Raw genomic sequence first — 13,972 nt, 5'->3', positions numbered from 1 at the left:
ACGTTTGAACAGGCCCAGTTCTAGAGGCGTTTTAATTTAATTTTAATTTAATTTTAGAGGCCATTTAATTTCAGCAGCCCCCTCACCCTATAATACCTTCACTCGTTTAAACACTGAACACTACAAAAACTTTTGATTGATGTGCTGCCTACTTGAGCTGCCACAATTCACGTATTGTGACTTGCCCGCTTTTCTTTGAAGCAAGTTACCGACATTCGACTGGAAAAGACAAGCCCCGCGCCGAGCCGCGACCGCCCTCTTTGTTCGGCCGCTGTTCTGTCAGTTCAGCATACTTTGTCAGAATAGCATACCGGTAGGTCAAATTATATTTAAATAAAAGATGCATGGCAACAATAGCGCTGATAATGTTCAACAACTTCCCTGACGTGTTAAACTGTATTTAAATAAAAGATGCATGGCAACAATAGCGCTGTTAATGTTCAACTACTTCCGTGACGTGTTGGATTTAATAAAAATAAGAAAATATTAGATGTTTCTGTTTGGAGCAGACCTGCAACGTGAATGAAGTATCTTGCTGAACTCGCAAGAAACAACTTCAGAAAACTATAATAAAAATTCACTTTCAAACAGTACAACTACGTTTTGAGCAAATACCGTGTTAACGTTCTGCGCATGCACATTAGCCCAGAGTACAGTATGCCATTCTGATAGGTATGCTGCAACGTCAGAACACCGCCTTCGTGCATGCACGATTTGCACGACCGGCAGAACCGGGTCTGCGTTTGAAGCAATTGTGTTGGAAATCGTGTCGAAGCTTTGAAGCATTTGACACTCACCTCTCTAGTGGTCCACTAACGTTACACGTTACACAAACTCATGATCCACTTCAATGACGTTTGTTAAAACTCTTATTGCTTTTACTTTTTCGCTGCTACAGACTGACAACGAAGAGAAGGGTTCGTCACCAACTTCTAGTGTCTGATGTTTAAATTTTATATATATATGTATATATATATATATATATATATATATATATATATATATATATATATATATATATATATATATACAGTGGAACCTCTAGATACGAGTTTAATTCGTTCCAGCACTGAGCTTGTATAGCGAATTTCTCGTATCTAGAACAAACTTCCCCATTGAAAATAATGGAAATCCAGTTAATCCGTTCTGCACCCCAAATATATTAACATAAAAATCAATTTTCCTAACAAATAACACTGATAAATTATATATACTGTAGTCTACCTTTAATAAATAACACTGGTAAATAATATAACTGATTATTAAAAGAATCAAAACAGGTGTCCGAAGTGCAGTAGAGCATTCAATAAATCTTTAAATAAATAATCCTTAAAACAGTTGTGAAGTGGAGGTTTAAAATACACAAGAATAACAATCCTTTAACACGAGGTTAAAACGTCAAAAGGATGCAGTCTTTAAAAAACAGATGACAATCCCCGGTGCTTCTTCTCTGTTAGCGTCTCACCTGCGGGCTCTGCAACAGGCGAGACACTCTTAATGCAGCTGACCTTCTCTACACCGTCCTGCTTCACCTGTTTGGCTCGCCTGTTCAGCTCACTGTTCAGCTACACGCGAGCCTTCACTCGCCTGCCTGCCTGCCTGCCTGCCTGCCTGCGCGCGCGCTCGCGCTCTCTCTCTCTCTCTCTCCTTTTACTTTTTCTCCCCCTTAACCGGCTCGCGCTTCTCTATATATGCGGGGAGGACATGGCAGCTGCAGCCCATCAGCCACAGGAACAATCATGGATGTGGGCAGTTTCCCACCTGTGCACTTAAGTGAGAAACGCAGAGACCGCAGATCGCGGCTCGCAACTGCTACCACGCCCCCTTGCTAAGCCGCGAGCTATACCCACAGCCTGGCTCGTGGCTCGTTACGCGAGCCAATGCTCGTATTTAGATCTGAATTTTTCGCTCATACTTTCCTCGTATTTTGAATTTCTCGTATACAGAGGTGATCGTATCTCGAGGTTCCACTGTATATATATATATATATATATATATATGCAGTTGGAGATCCACAAAGGGAGAAAAAACGAATCACGTATCATAAAATAGTTTTATTCCTGAGCTTTCAACCCCTATCAGGGGTCTTCATCAGAGGATAATGCTTAGACTTACAAGAATCAAAGGCAATATATAGCAACACATTCAGTATTGGGGGATGGGGGGGTGGGTGGCGGTGACTAAGTCAGTATGATCAAGGGGGGGGGGGGGGGGTATTGTTTAATTAATGTGTACATGTCCTTCTTAAGTTGGCATATGCTGGGTTTATGTCCAAGTGTCTGTTGATGGCGTTTTCATCTGATAGCCAAGACTCGGCCAACTCTCTGGCGCTTTTTGTACTGGCCTTAAATTTTACTTTTACGTTGTCCCAGTTGAATGTGTGTCCTGTCGATTTAGTATGTGCATATATCAAAGATAGTGCGTCCTTTCTTCTGACGGCGTTGCGATGTTCCTGTACACGTGTTGAGATTTTCTTTGACATTTGTCCTATGTATACAACTGAGCAAGAATTGCATGGAATACTATAAACTGCGTTTCGTGTTTCGGCTGTCGATTTCTTGTTTTTAGCATTAAACAGGACCATGCGCAGATTGTTGGTGGGTTTATGTGCTATTTTGATGCCCCACTCGGTCGGGGTGCGTGCCGTGCCTTCTGACACATTATGGTGATAGGGGAGTGAATGCCAGGTGGGGTGGGGGTTCTGATTTACGTCGATTGTATGCTGATTCCTTTGGCATCTGCTGTGTAGACACCGATTAATGAATGATTTTGAGTATCCGTTTGAGGTGAAAAGTTGAAACAGATAGCGTCTCTCATTAATTTTTGTTTCCTTGGTATTACAATGCGTGTGGACTCGTTTAAATAGGGTTTTCACGCAGCTCCGTTTATGAGATACCGGGTGATTGCTGGCGTAGTGTAGGATCTTGTCTGCGTAGCATTGTTTGCGGTAAACACTTGTGGTCAGGGTGGCGTCACTATTTCTTTTGATGTAAATGTCCAGGAAATTGATGTGTCGATTGTTTTCTTTTTCCATTGTGAACTGGATTGCAGGGAATATTGTGTTGAAAGCTCAGGAATAAAACTATTTTATGATACGTGATTCGTTTTTTCTCCCTTTGTGGATCTCCAACTGCAAATATGCAAACCGTATCACAGACCTTCTCTTCCATATATATATATATATTCATGGCATTCGTAGTCTGTGTCACAATCTGATTGTATGGGTGGTTACCTACCAGGTAACGCTTATGGTTGGCCAGCAAGTCAGCTAACATCAGCCATGGTGCCTTCAGTTGTGAAAAGCAGATCATAGAATGGTTGAAAATAGTTTACTGTCAAATAAATGCAAAGAGTACACAACACGTGTTTCGCCCTCATTCTGGGCTCTTCAGGCGTACACACTCACTGCACTCCCTCTCGGGAATCAAACCTCGGACATCAGCACCAGAGGCGATGCCCCTAATGTTGCGCCACGGCGTGTGGTTCGTTTATTTGACAGCATGTAGATCGGGGTAATTACATTCATGGCATTCGTAGTCTGTGTCACAATCTGATTGTATGTGTGGTTACCTACCAAGTAACGCTTGTGGTTGGTCAGCAAGTCGGCTAACATCCGCCACGGTGCCGTCTTTCAGTTGCGAGAAGCAGATCATAGGATGGTTGAAAATAGTTTACTGTCAAATAATGCAAAGAGTACAGTGAGTGTGTACGCCTGATGAGCCCAGAATTAGGGCGAAACACGTGTTGCATACTCTTTGCATTATTTGACAGTAAACTATTTCAACCATATATATATATATATATATAAATATATATATATATATATATATATATATATATATATATATATATATAGATATATATATATATATATATATATATATATATATATATATATATATATATATATATATATATATACAGTATATTGCAATGTTTTACTGTCAAATAATACAAAGAGTATACGCTACACGTGTTTCGCCCTAATTCTGGGCTCATCAGGCGTACACACTCAGTGCACCCCCTCTCGGGAATCGAACCTCGGACGTTGAGCCACGGCGTGTGGTTCGTTTTTTTATTTGACAGTATGTAGATCAGGGTAATTACATTTATGGCATTCATAGTCTGAATCACAATCTGATTGTATGGGTGGTTACCTACCAGGTAACACTTGTGTTTGGTCTGCATGTCGGCAAACATCCTCCACAGTGCCCTCTTCAGTTGCGAGAAGCAGATCATAGAATGTTGCAAAGTTTTACTGTCAAATAATGCAAAGAGTACGCAACAAGTGTTTCTATATATAAAACGCCGAAAGGCAGAATGCACTATACAATAGCAAGAGTTAAATAAAATAAGACGCCTCACTCTTGGATCCCCGGCTCTTTCAATGAATATTCACTTTTTCACTGTATCATTATTATCGCTACTTTTATTAGTATTATAATTAACTCTCATCTTTTCTTAAAATCAAATTTAATAGCCTTAAATGTTTTCTTTGTTCTGACTTAATTAAAATGGAGTAGATGGAAAATAAAGGTTTATCCCTGTACTTTGCCATGATATAGGTAAGCACATTTGAGAAAGAAAAGGTGAAATCATTAAATCACAGATGTTATTATTCGATCAAGTATTGAAATATTTCATTTATTAATACTTTACAATATTTTGTGGAGCGCAAAACGAGTTCGCTACAAAGAAAAGACGCCGTCACAGATGATTGTGCCTCAACTGACTAAGGAGCTTTCTTTTCAAATTCTGAGTGTAGTGCAAGCCCGAGTTCGATCCAAATTAAAGACTCATCAAAATTAACAATAATATTTGAAAATAAAACTACCAGGAGGGAAATCTTTGTAACCAATTTGAACTAAATCATTTTGAGAGATACTGTGGAAGGATCGCATAAGAGATCTGTTCGGGAATCATCCTCACTTAGAATCGCCATCAAAATGCGATGACTAATTGCGTATAAGGCAGCTCATGTACTTACATTAATCCATGTTCTATTCATTGCCATTTGACGTCCATGAACCCCTCCATTGAATAAGGTGATAACAAACCCAGTGTGGTAGATCAGGTTGAATTTGCTCTGCTGCACCAAACATTCAAAGGTGTCAATCCGGAGCTCATCAGAGAGGCTGAGAGACACGGCGCAGATCAGTCACCGGCACACCGACACACAGGGGACACTCCAAGGTGAGCAGTGCATGGATCAAGGTCGGCATTAAAGATCCTCTTGAGTGCCGAGGCAACAACAAAAAGCAGCGGGATAAACACATCTGGACCTGCTGTTGAAAAAGCATTTGCCTTTACCAGCAGCATCCCTCCCTCGTGAACACATTATTCAAGGTCCAGATAGGCAATCAGGAAAAAGATGGCTTAGTCACAGCACAGTGCAATAATAAAACATTTGCTAAAACACATATGATAGTTGTCCAGTCTGTATCATTCCTAAGCAATCTTCCAGTTACAGAGGCACAATCCCAGTTACTAGCACATTTACCGTGTAGCTCTCGCCACCCCCCCCCCCCCCCCCAACACTCAAAGTAAGAACACATTCCATCTGATTAATTTAATATTTAAAAATTTAACCCGCTAAACCTGCCATCAACAACTGCAATAACAGTTGAAATCATCAATCAAATAATTTGTTTTTTTATAAACATAAAACAAGATGCCCATTGATATATTATATATACACATATGTTTGATATATCTTTACTAGGGGTGTGTGCAACTTGGCCGCCTATGGCAATCCAAGCCCACTTCGATAGCTCGCCTTGCTTGCTATCGGTCCACGGTGGAATTTACTGTTAAATTAAAAAAAAAGGAAAACAGATTCTTTTGGGTCACAATTCACACTGGCTGGACGCAGGACCCGAACCCACGCAAGCCTTATTATGGGGTGGCAACGCTACTGTTTTTAGCAGAGTGGATGTATATAATATGTTTGTTTATGTATGTATGTACTGTATGTAATGAAGACAAAAACAATTATATTTAGATGTATACTATATGACGTACGTTCAGTGTTGCATGAAAACGTTGCACGAGGAGAAGAATGGATATTTATGAGAGTATTATAGTGAGAGATGTGTCCTCACCAGTATTACTAAAGCTCTTCTTTGCAGCATTAGCAAGTTGACATTTGTATGATGTATAATTTATGGTTTTATTTTTTTCCACTAAGTATTATCTGGCACAATCATATAAAATGTATTTATCATCCACAAACATTCATTTCAATGGGAATTCTGTCAAGTTTTTGAACTCTGTTGATGCCATATGTACTTCAAACGGGAGCTCAATGAATAATGATTCCAAGCACTAAGCAGACATGCACACTGGAATCAGCAAGCTTGGTTCCAAGCCTCAAGCAGACGTACGCACTAGGATTGCATCATGACCCGAGCTTTGAAGCACCGAGTAGACATATTGAATCCTTGTGAAGCCTCAGCACACTCAAAGGCATTGACCTCTATATTTTGAGAGTCTATCTGACACTTAACTCTCTAGTTATATTTTCTAATTCGTATTGACATTACACACTTCAGTTGATATAGTTAAGTGACGGCCTGAAACTACAATTCAGGTAGTTGCTGAGAAGTCATTATTGTTCTTGTGGATGGCTGTGATTTCCTTTGTCTGATACATAGTGTCAAAGATATATTGTCATATATCAACTTTATATATATAAAAAGATTAGGTAAATCGTGCAACCTTTTTATGGAACACTTAATTTTGTTTAAAACCGTATGTCATATAGTATACATCTATAAATATAATTTTTTCATCTTCATTAGGAGAATACAACAATGATACTCTCGTGTCAATTAAACCAATTTAACGTGCATATGTCAAACAACATATTTCTACATCCGCTGCAGTAAGAACAGTAGTAGTAGTTCAGTTGTGCGGAGGTCGTTAATTATCCCGATTAGGTGGCTCAATGGTATCGCAATTGTTTCTCAATAAAAACACCAGGGGTTCACGTCATTGATCCTCCTCTTGTGAAAGGTTTTTTTTTTCAGTTCCTCCATTTAACAATATTTTCAGCTTGGACGGATAGCGAGCGAATCGAGCTATCGAGGGAAGGTTGAGCCGCTGTAGTCGGGCAGGGGGCACACGTCCCTAATTATATTGTGTATGTAAAGAGTTTCACTGTAAAACGTAATAAGCTTCATATTTGTGTGTTTGGAGACCCTGGTGTCGTACTGAATTTGTATTGTAGAAAAACAAACTACTGTCCAGCATGCCTAAATGTGTATTTTCATTTCTGATCGCTATATGGAACTTCCAACTTGGGAGAATTCACTATAAACAGTTTCAGCTAATCAGCGCCTTCTAAACATGCAGAATGACAGTGTGAACCTTTATTGTAGTGGTGCAGCATCTTCGTTTCATTCACTTATATTTAGTTGTTACACTATTTACTGTTAAGTGCTGCTTGAGCTACCGTCTATAGTACAACAGGTGGCCTACCTAGTTCTTAAATCGATATTGAAATGCACACACAAGTCTCCTAAATTATTTATTGAAATGCCTATGTTTACAGTGTTCATTTTAGGAAGTCGTAGTTTTTACTTGTTCCCGTTATTCTCAGTGTCACATATTATTCGTTACTATTTACAAGTTCCGCATCGTTGAGATTCTGTTTTATATTAATTGAACTGACTATAGCAGACTTGTCACCTTCTTAAAATGACTTTATTGATTTGATATTGACAATTAATCATAAGGTCAAAATCAAGGAGGATATTAGTTTGCATGGACTGTGCTGTTTCTTTGTTTTCGTGACATCGCGTCAGTAGAGAGTGTGTGATGTTAAAAATGCATTCTGTCCTAAATGGCAGCGCATACGCTTTTTTATATTTCCTAAAGGCCAACGTGTCTCAATTTGCTCATTAATATATTTTGACAGTGTATTTTAGTGAGAATGATTATAAACATATTACCCACGTTCATTTCCCATGTAGATACTGTATGTAACGTATGGTGAGAATAAATAAAAAAGTAGCAACACATATATAGTAGTTATGTTGCATTGTTCATGATTAACAAAATTCATCATTTATCTGAAATGTTCTACTTATACAGTTGATTTATTCCACTTCTGAAGGTGTACATTGTCGGTATTCTCCATTGCATTGGCCTCCGAGTGTAACGTGTGCCAGTGCAACTGAGAGGTATGGCTTGCCATAGAGAGGTGGCAGACAAGCTCACGTAATGGGTGACATGGCACATCCTCACCCTGATGCCCAGGCTCTTGTCATGAATATTCCCATCTTGTGCTTTTTCTCGTTCCTGCCAGTTTAATATGAATTGTTGTATGAATAAATCTGTGGGAGACACTGTGCATTTACTTGAACGTGACTTGAACTGAATTCGGGTACTCGCTCTCATTTAAATTTAATTGGGACCCTTTTCTGTTTGTTTCAAAGGCCAGAAAACAAAACAACAAACCAAGCCGCCATTTAAACCTTTAAAGAAGAAAAGCAGTGAATTAACTAACTGGGGGTTGGGTAGGTTCTACAACCTAACTACAAAGAGGACTATTTCATTTATGTTAGGTAGAATGCCCAGAGGGAACTGGGTGGTCTCGTGGCCTGGAACCCCTACAGATTTTATTTTTTTCTCCAGCTCAGTTTTTCTGTTTTTTCTGTCCACCCTGGCCATCGGACCTTACTCTTTTTCTATGTTAATTAATGTTACCTTATTTTAATTTCTTATTTTGTCTTTTATTTTTCTTCTCTTCATTATATAAAGCACTTTGAGCTACTTTTTGTATGGAAATGTGCTATATAAATAAATGTTGTTGTTGTAATATTATCATTGGACACATGTGTAGAGGAAATGTGTGTCTTATTTTATGTCTATGAAAGGAAGGACGGTAAAGCCTTGAATGAAACTGAGTGTTGATGCGTTGGGTAACAAGACAATTAAGGAGCAGGGAAACGTTAAACGTGACAGTGACTGCGGGGGATTGTGGAACTGGAAGATGGTTTAAGAATACAGAAACGACAAAAGCTTAGTCTTTCAATAATTCAATTTACATCAAGGGGGCGGCACGGTGGCGCAGTGGGTAGCGCTGCTGCCTCGCAGTTGGGAGACCTGGGGACCCGGGTTCGATTCCCGGGTCCTCCCTGCGTGGAGTTTGCATGTTCTCCCCGTGTCTGCGTGGGTTTCCTCCGGGCGCTCCGGTTTCCTCCCACAGTCCAAAGACATGCAGGTTAGGTGGATTGGCGTTTCTAAATTGGCCCTAGTGCAGGGGTGGGCAGATTCAGTCCTGGAGGGCCTCAGTGGCTGCAGGTTTTTGCTCCAACCCAATTGCTTAATAAGAAGCCCTTATTGCTCAAGTAACACTTCAGCTTCACTTTAGTTGTCTCGCTCGTTAAGATTTTAAACCCTTATTGCTTATTTTAGTCTTAAACAGCTGTATTCTTGGTTTTTAATTGCTCCTAATTAGCAATACCATGCAAATGACAAAAGAGACCAGCATTTCTCCATTTAGCTTGTTTTCATTTACACCTGTGTGTATTTATCACGCACTATTTGGTTTAATTAAATACTTGGAAGGAAAGTGAAGAGAAAAAAGTGAAGCACTGAGAATTACTCATCTATTTTAGACTTCAAATCATTTGGATGATATCCTTAGAAAGGTAAATAAATGTAGGATATGAGAATGACCTGACATGGCAGAGTTAAAGCACTAGCAAGCCATGCAATTAAATAATTGACAAGGATTGGTTTTTAATTAAGCAACTGGGTTGGAACAAAAACCTGCAACCACTGCGGCCCTCCAGGACTGAATCTGCCCACCCCTGCCCTAGTGTGTGCTTGGTGTGTGGGTGTGTTTGTGTGTGTCCTGCGGTGGGTTGGCACCCTGCCCGGGATTGGTTCCTGCCTTGTGCCCTGTGTTGGCTGGGATTGGCTCCAGCGGACCCCCGTGACCCTGTGTTCGGATTCGGCGGGTTGGAAAATGGATGGATGGAATTTACATCAATGATTTACTCTGTTGTGCTGCACTTCAGATGATTACTTATTTACAACCTCTTACCCCTCCCCCCCCCCCCCCCCCCAAAACAAGAGCAGCCTTTGATAAGATGCATTGACAAGGAAAGGATGTTGCTGACAAAGTCAGGTGCCTCAAAATCACGTGACGGGCGCATTTGAAACAAGCCTCGAAGCGGCGCTTCGATCTCCAGTGCTTCGAAAGCTCGACACAGTGTCGAAACCTGAGTATCGAGCGGCCCATCACTATCCAAGGGTGCGGTAGAGGGGAGGCAGGCAGTTGAGTAGAGAGCACTGTGAAAGTGCGAATGGCCGATGCTCGAAAGGAGCTAAAAAGGGGGGCTTCCAGCAGAGCATCTTGAGGTAGCTTTAGTGATCCATTGTTCAAGAGGACTGTATGATTTCTGGCCTGTTTGGTTCATTATTTTAAACTTAGACTAAGTGATTTGACCTGCAATATTAATTGCCCCAGTAAATTGTAAAGTAGGCCTATTGTTTATAAAGTTAAGCATTTAAGATCTGGGAGGATATGTGAGAGGAAGCAAGATTGTGATTGTTTTGATTTGGCCCTTCCATGTGCGAACAGCTGCAGAGAATAAATACAGCTCTTTAGAAACAGAAGTCTGCCTCCATCCTTTTTGTTATATATGAATAGAGTGCATAAGAAAGTTATGGTCCTAAATTGTAGATGAATCCTTATGGCAGACTGATTAGTTGATATTAGGGACAATGGCCCAACTACAGCAGTGCCTTCATATACATTATTTCCAGAGACTGTTATCAGTTTTTCTGTAAAATATGATTCAACAGTATGGTGTGTTGGCTTATCAGGGCATTACAATCTCTGGTAACTGAGTGGCTTACTGATGATGGACTTTCTCCTAATGAACCTCATAATATTGTAGTGACCTCCCCATAGTAGGTTTGTTAAGAAGACACAGCAGGACAAAGAAATGATTGCAGGGAACGAGTCCTGCTGCAGACCTCCACAGCTCCGTAGGACCTCCAGGTGGATTGCAGGTTTTTTTCACCTGGTTTACTTGACTTGAGTCAGATAATTCACCCCAACCCTAATCTTAGCCACAGTGTAACCAGGCGTATCACTGACGTATAATGTAAAGCAAGAACCTCCAGTATGGAGTGGAGCTCTGGAGATTCGCAGCTGGACTCTATTGGGATTGCAGAACAGTTTACTCTTAAGTATATAAGAAGAATACACAAATGTAAAACAACAACGACTTATTCATTGAGGGTGTTGGACTCCATCAAGGCCGTGTCTTGTCGTCGTTTCTATTTGTGGCTTTCATAGACAGGAAATTAAGGCAGGTGTGCAGTTGGGAGGGGGCTTGGGGTAAAATCGTTACTTTATGCAGGTGGTGTTGTCCTCTTTACCTCAACTTCAGCAAGAACTCCCATCAGTCCATTTACGCTATACATCCATAGACCACAGAGGATTAAATAAGACAATTTGAAAAAAAAAAACTTTACAAAAATAATTTCAGGGCAGCACGGTGGCGCAGTGGTAGCGCTGCTGCCACGCAGTTAGGAGACCTGGGTTCTCCCTGCGTGGAGTTTGCATGTTCTCCCCATGTCTGCATGGGGGTCCTCCCACAGTCCAAAGACATGCAGGTTAGGTGGATTGGCAATTCTAAATTGTCCCATGTGTGTGCTTGGTGTTTGTATGTGTCCTGTGGTGGGTTGGCACCCTTCCCGGGATTGGTTCCTGCCCTGTGTTGGCTGGGATTGGCTCCAGCACACCCCTGTGTTCAGATTTCAGCGGGTTGGAAAATGGATGGATGGAAAAATAATTTCTTTATTGATTTGGTCACAATGCATGGCACCAATGCTGCATTAAAAAATGTAATATTTGGGTAAATGTTCTGATTTGATTCATACAATATTTATATTCAGAAACCTGGGCTTCACCATATATGCATTTTTGGGACCCTCCTGATCAGTTTGGAAAAAGCCCTAGTTATATTTCTGAATTAACAAAAATGTTTTTGTATCTTTATAAAATACTTTTTTCCATTCATTTATTGAATTTGCATAATGCAATACAGGTTTTAGGATCATGAAAGCCAGGGCTTATTCTGGCAACAGTAGGCCAAATGCGGGATGAGGATGAAGAGCAGAGCACCAAAAGAAAGCAGAACGTGAAAATTCTACACAGCTGGTGACCAAAACAGGTTTGTACCCAAAGCTCTGAGTCTAACCAATTTACCACTTCATTTGCTACTTCAATAGGCCCAAGAGTGAGTGAATTTGGGTGCAGTCTGCAATGGATTGGCAGCTCCTCTAGCAGTGGTTCCTGCCTTGTGCCCAGTCCTGCCAAGATACACTCTTCTTCTCCCCAGCAACCTTGCATAATATTACAAATGCTAAGAAAATGGATAGATGTGACATGAATGTTAACAAAATACTGATGTTAATATTATTTACATGCTTAATTCCTCAGGCTGGGATTGTCATCTCAAGATGGCTCCCCTTTGGAGATGGCCGCCCTGGGCCGACCTTTCCAGGTGGGGATGCTCTATGACTGTCGCTCTGACTCGCTCATTCCAGGTGAGTTAATATTAAACTTTTTATGTTTGGTCTCTCTCATAAAAACAAAACCTGCAATGGTATGTTGGGTCCAAGTTTGATCCAAATTATAATTTTTTTTTGGTTTCTTTAATTTTGTTTTTTTCACCAGGTGTCACTCTATGGGACTTTGAAAACCTCAATAAAGACCTCAACATTAAACCCCAGAAGAGCACAAAATTCAAGATCATTACATCAGATTCTTTGGATGAGAAAACCTTTATCTTAAACATGACAGCTTCCCTTAAAGCGAGCTTCTTGTGTGGCTTGATTGAGGTTGTTGGAGCTGCCAAGTACCTGAATGACACCAAATCATCCAAACGTCAGTCCAGGGTCACCCTGCACTACAGCACGACCACCAGAATGGAGCAGCTCACCACAAGCCACTTGGGGAGGCAGAATGTCGACTATCCAGAAGTGTTTGAGCAGAAATCGGCCACCCATGTTGTCACGGCTGTGTTGTATGGAGCTCAGGCCTTTTTTGTTTTTGATAAAAAGAGTTCTAAAGAGGAAGAGAATGAAGACATTGCAGGAAAATTAGAAATATTAATTAAAAAATGTGTTTCTGTAGATGGAAAAGGAGATCTAAAAATGATAGATGCTGACAAGAAAATTGCTGACCATTTTAACTTCACATTCTATGGTGATTTTCTCCTTGATCACAATCCTACAAGCTTTCAGGATGCCATGCAGATTTATACAAACTTACCAAATAAACTTGGGAAAGATGACGAGCTAGCAGTGCCTGTCCAGGTCTGGTTATACCCACTAAAACATCTCAGTTCACAGGCTGCTCAGCTGGTACAAGAGATCAGTGTGGCACTCATGTCCAAATCTCAGGAGGTCCAGGAGGAGATAGATGAGCACATCATGAGATGTAATGACATCATGAAGGACAGTGTTGTGAATAACTTTCCGATAATTAAGGAAAATGCAGAACAATTTAAATCAATGCTTAATCAATATAAATGTATCTTCCAAAAAGACATTGCAAGGGTCTTACCAAATATAAGGGGTGGGGGTGCAAAAGAGGAACAGCTGGCAGACATCCTGAAGAAGAAGGAAAAGTCGCCATTTAACAAGTGTGCTATAACAACATGGCTGGATAAAAGAGAAAAGGAAATCAGCATGCTCAGATGTTTCTTTAATCGAATTAATGAAATAAAACTTGATATTGTTATAAATGACCTGGATAATTTAATTTACAATGCTAGTATTGAAAATATTGTCTGCTTGACTTTCACCTCACTCCATGTGTGTCAGTCATACATATCAGTAATGAAACGTTACCTTCAGGCCCCTTGTCAGTCCTCATATCATCTGTCAGAGCCAAGTGAAGAGTTAATCATCCAGAATTTCAGAAAGTATTCCCAGCAATTCA

General features: G+C 40.4%; 2 protein-coding genes across 30 annotated transcripts in view; one reads left to right on the top strand and one right to left on the bottom strand.

Moving 5' to 3' along the window:
- Positions 1-13,972, bottom strand: part of LOC114644948 (uncharacterized) — a 427,949-nt gene that overhangs the window by 278,958 nt on the left and 135,019 nt on the right. The window lies entirely within an intron of this gene.
- Positions 1-13,972, top strand: part of LOC114669713 (stonustoxin subunit alpha-like) — a 99,996-nt gene that overhangs the window by 83,844 nt on the left and 2,180 nt on the right. The gene's annotated exons all lie outside the window — the stretch shown is intronic.

Source organism: Erpetoichthys calabaricus, chromosome 4 (genome assembly GCF_900747795.2).
Source record: "Erpetoichthys calabaricus chromosome 4, fErpCal1.3, whole genome shotgun sequence".
Classification (NCBI taxonomy): domain Eukaryota; kingdom Metazoa; phylum Chordata; class Cladistia; order Polypteriformes; family Polypteridae; genus Erpetoichthys; species Erpetoichthys calabaricus.
This window is presented reverse-complemented; position numbering and strand designations above follow the sequence as displayed.